We start from the raw sequence: 5,630 nt of genomic DNA on the forward strand, positions 1-5,630 counted from the left end.
TCTGTCATTACAGGTTGTTCTTCTATAACGCGATGATTGCGTTCTTGTTTAACCCCGCATTATAGAAAAATTGCGCTTTACAAACAGTGCTTAAAGTGCTGCTAATATAATCACATTACAGCCAACACGTGTTTTAAAATTTCGTGCTTTAGAAACAGTGTCCTCAATATGTCAATTGTGTTACAGCGAATTTGCATTAATGAAATACGAGTTATAGCAGAACGACCTGTACTCCAGTCCTTGTTCCCTGGTATGCATGTCATATGCGACACATTATAACGTGCCCCATAATCTCATGTCTTTTTGTCAATTGGTTGTACTTCCTCATACATTCTCTCCAGCAGTTGTCCTAAGCTCCTGAATACTAATTCCATTATAGCCATTCATACTGGTTTCTTTTCCTGATGGGGGTTATCAATACTCATCTGACATTAATCTCTGTTGGTTGTTGTTTATCTCCCTTTGACAGTGGAATGGCACATTTCCTGAATGGGCCATTAACCTCCTGGGTAATCCAGGGGTTGTAGTTCACATCCTTATCATTTCTATCTCCTCTGTTATTCACATTTTTGCTTTACATCTGGACTTCATTCCCAATAGCCTGTGCCCGACCAGTAAGCTATCTAAAAATGTTCCAGATCCCTATACGTGCTAACATTATTCCCAAAGCCCCAAACCGTCTGTTTTCCAATTCATTCTTCCATTTCTGGCATGCCATCATGTACCAGATGGTGTTTATTACACGTTCTATCTTAGGGTCTGTCAATTATCATTTCTATGTTTAAAGTTGGGGTCTTTAGTTGGGTCCAATGTTTCCAACAGCATTTACCTTCCATATCTATATATGTGACTATGTCACTGGTCATGATTATGTAATTATGGGGCAAACCCTGCCTGATCTGGGGTTGAATGAGGACTCTGTTTCTGATGGTGGTGTGGGCTTGTAAAGCTCTGCAGTCCCTTTACATTCTAAGTCCCTTACTGCTTGCTGATTCTTTGCTTCCTAGTGCACATCCAGCAGGATCGTTATATTCTATCTTTTTGTGACTCCAACTCGGTTCCCCCGACGATTGTGCTCTCGTGGAGTTCATGGTCCTTGAATAGTGTTAGGCCACATGTCCAATTTGGAGTGGCTGTCAGGCTCATCAGAATGCAGAGGAGCCATCCTTTTCCCACTCTATACCATCATGACCCATACCTAAGGCAGAATAGCTGTTTATGTAGATGTTTACTCTCTTGTCCCCTGCTAGTTTTAAAATTTCTCCCAGCGCTATAAGTTCTGCTACCTGATTGAAAGAGTTGGGTCTGAACTGTCTTTTGCTACTCCCCCCCTTCCCTCCCACTCCCAGTGACCTATGACAGCCCAGCAGTTTCAAAAATACCAGTCAATGAATTGTCTCAGTTGGTCTACATATAAAGTCAGGTCTGGGTCATTTAAAGCTTCATCTGCGTTTCCCTCTATAGCAACCTGATCCATCTCTGCCTAACAATGATGAGGTTCCCCTTCTACTAGTATATTTTCTGTGGCATTGTGTTTATTGTCTCAGGTTGTTCTAACTGATTTATCCTTTGGTAGTAGTATGGCCTCCCATATTGCTCCTTTAGAATCTGATTCAGTTTTTAATCTCCCAGTATTCAGTAATTTCACTAAAGTGCATCTGGGGTGTAACACTATTTGTCCCGACATAATGAGAAGCTCGCTTTCCTTTATTGCACAATCTACTGCATCTGTGAAGTCCCTGGACTACTGGGAATTTTCATGCTGGATAATAGGCTACAGCATATCCCTTCCCTATTCTTGAGCCACTTTAGCACTGTAAAGGTTTTCATTGCTGCTGTGAAATAGGTGGAAAGGTTTTAAGAGCACGCGCTGCCACAAGTCCATCTTTTAGATTTTAATATGCCTTTTCTTGTCTTGGCCCTCATTCCGGAGGACCCTCATTTTTCCAACCCCCAGATGGGTTCAGCAATGGCTGAAAATTGTGGGATAAAGTTGCGGCAGTAATTAAATAACCCCATCACCTTCCTAATTTCTCTTACAGTAATCATCTGGGACATGTTGACAATAGATGCTTTCCTGTCCTTGGGGAGGTTTTTAATGCTCTGGCTTATATCGTTTCCCAAATATTAGACCGTACTTTGGCCTATCATGCCTTTTTGAGGTTAACTTTCATTTCCACTCTTTCCAGGGTCCCTAAGACCATCAGCAATGCCTGTATGTGTCCTGCTTTGAGTTACTAAACTATCATTCATGTATTGGAGAATAATTCTGTTATATGAGGATGCATTGCACAACTATAGAAGCTCATGTTTCAGCTAAAAATCTTCTTCAGCTATTTTCTGCCAACAAAGAACCACTTTCAGACATTATATTCTGCTTCAGCCATGGGCAGCCCTAACAGCAGGTAATATGCTCTGATGGGAAAACTTCAGGCAAAGATGAAAGGTTCCAAGTACAGGGCAGACTTCACGATTTCATACTTGCCAATGACTGCTCAGGCTGCTGTGTCAGAGATGTAAATGCAATGTAGCATGGATGTGTTTGCTAATATATGTGCCAAATGCAGCCTTTGGAATTCCACAAAGAAAACTGAAGTAATGGATCAGCCTGTTCCATGCAAGACATTACTTTGTTCAAAGGCTTCAGCCTATTTCAGCCAGAACCAAATTAGCAGTGGATAAATTCATTTATCTTGGTAGAATGTGCTCTCAGTGTCTTTATTGATGACAAGGCATGTATGAGAATTGTCAAGATAAATGTACCTTTTAGCAGAAATCAAACACCAGTTTGAGAATGAAAAGAAGTAAGTGGACCTATCAAACTATGGGTCTTTAGAGCAATTGTTCTGTGCAGTTCGTTCTGCATACTTGAGATCTCAACCTGTGTACCAGTGTCATGTCAGGAAGCTTCTGAACATCAGATGACAGGACAAAATACCAAACACTGAGGAGTTCACTTGTGCTGACATACTAAGTATCCACCCTATATTGAGACAGTCACAACTGATTTTAGCTGGAATACCAAAGTGAATGTTCTATGTAAAGGTCAAGTCTGGTGTGTACTATATTGATGGTTAAAGGAAGCACTACCAGGACATTATGGAATGTTGTGACTTTTAAGTCAATTCTTGATAGAAACAGGATCATTGCATGTGCTCAGCTGAATAAAGCAAACATGCTTCCAAAGAAGGTGCCCATAAGAGGCAAAGAGAAAACTCAAAGTGAGGAAATCCCAAGCTTTCAAATCATCCAAACCTATGTGGTAAAAGTCTGCAACATCCTAATCTGAGTGCAGCAGGACCTTCCAGATACAGATCGGCTTTAATGTCACCTAAGAATCATAAGCGCTGTAGTAACCACCCTAGATGATGAACATGTTATCTTCACTTTGAAAGCCAAACCTGGACCATCTGCATCAACCATGGTACAGGTAAAGTCACCCTAATCCACTGGATCATAAGGTAGCTCTCTCATTAGAGATACAGATGGCTGGTGGTGGTTTTGCCTGAGGATCAGGTGAGGGAAGAAGTTAAGAAGGAGAAGCGTTAAAAGTAATTTCAACAGTTGTAGGAATTGAGCACTGAAAACCAGCCATTTAAACAACTGAGCTAACTGACCTCCATCCACTGTGACTGTGACTCATCTCATTAATTCATACATTACTCTCACATAACACTGCTGAAAACCAGACACTTTTCAAAGTTTGCACATACTACCATCTCGGTGCATCATCTAAATACATTACACACATTCATTGACGTGCTTTCCTCACTTTTTCAGGTCAAGGTGGTCCATAATAGACAACTGCAGCAACTAATTTAAATAAAATGCTGGATGCTGGAATTCTGAAACAAAGACAGATTATTGCTGGAGTAACTCAGCAGGTCTGGCAACATCTGTGGAGAGAAAACAGAGTTAACATTTCAAGCCCAGTGATCCTTCTTCAGAACAGTTCATTTCTGTTAACTTTGTTTTCTTTCTCCACAGATGCTGCCAGACCTGCTGAGTTTCTCCTCCAAATTCTGTTTTTGATGCAGCAACTAAACTGATGGACAGGTAAGGCTGAATACCCTCTCTCATGAGGAGAGATAGTAATGGCAATTCCAATGATTCCCAACACCAGAGTTGTGGCCAGCTGTGTTACTGGGGGTATGGTGGTGTACCCACCCTTAACTCGCAAATCCCACTTCACCCGCATTGTGTAATCTATGATGTACAGCTGCAAATGTATAGCAACACAAGTGTTACTTTACCCCAATCTATAACCTCCAGATGGTTCCCAACATCACAGATGCTAAGCTTCAGCTAATTTAGCTCATTCCGAGTTATCAAGAATTGCCTGAAGGCACACAAAGACTATGGGCCCTGACAACAGTCCAGCATTAGTTATTGAAGACATATTCTCCAGAATTGGGTGTGCCTCTAAATACATCTACAACACTGGCATCTACCAGGCTGAAATGCCTGTCAGTCACTTGGTTATCACTTTTACCTCGAGTTCATGAAATCCACCCCTTGGTAAGTACTTCAATATTTTTGTAAAGAAGGATGTCTAAGATTACAAAGAGATCTTGATCAATTGGATCAATAGGCTGAGGAGTGGCAGATGGAGTTTAATTTGGATAAATGTGTGGTATTGCATTTTGGTAAAACAAACAAGAGTAGGGCTTGTGCAAATAAGATTAGAGCCTTCAGTTGTGCTGTAGAACAGAGAGATCTAGGGGTTCATGTACATACTTCTTTAAAATTTGCATCAGATGTAGATAGGATGGTTAAGAAAGAATTTAGCACACTTGTCTTCATTGCTTAGACCTTTGAGTATAGGAGTTGGGTTGTCATGGTGAGCTTGATAGTTTGGCCTCTTCTGGAGTACTGTGTCCAGGTCTGGTCACCCTGTTAAAGGAAGGATACCATTAAGTGAGAGAAGGTTCAGAAACGATTTACCGGGATGTTGCCCGGAATGGATTGCTTGGGTTATAAGAAGAGGCTGGAAAGGCTGGGAATGTTTTCACTGGAGTGTAGAAAATTGAGGGGTTATCTTGTAGAGGTTTATAAAATAATGAGGGGTATAGATAAAGTGAAGGGCAGGTGTCTTTTCCTTCGGGTTGGGCAATTCAAGACAATAGGACATATTTTTAAAGTGAGAGGAGTCACAGAATCGTAGAGATGTACAGCATGGAAACAGACCCTTCAGTCCAACCAGTCCATGCCGATCAGATATACCAACCCAATCTAATCCCACCTGCCAGCACTCGGCCCATATCCCTCCAAACCCTTCCCATTTATATAACCATCCAAATGCCTCTTAAACGTTGCATTTGTACCAGCCTCCACCACATCCTCTGGCAGCTCATTCCATACACGTACCACCCTCTGCATGAAAAAAATGCCACTTAGGTCTCTTTTATATCTTTCCCCTCTCACCCAACCTATGCCCTCTAGTTCTGGACTCCCCAACCCCAGGGAAAAGACTTTGTCTACTTATCCTATCCATGCCCCTCATAATTTTGTAAACCTCTATAAGGTCACCCCTCAGCCTCCAACGCTCCAGGGAAAACTGCCCCAGCCTGTTCAGCATCTCCCTGTAGCTCAAATCCTCCATCCCTGGCAACATCCTTGTAAATCTTTTC

Source organism: Chiloscyllium plagiosum, chromosome 19 (genome assembly GCF_004010195.1).
Source record: "Chiloscyllium plagiosum isolate BGI_BamShark_2017 chromosome 19, ASM401019v2, whole genome shotgun sequence".
NCBI lineage: Eukaryota > Metazoa > Chordata > Chondrichthyes > Orectolobiformes > Hemiscylliidae > Chiloscyllium > Chiloscyllium plagiosum.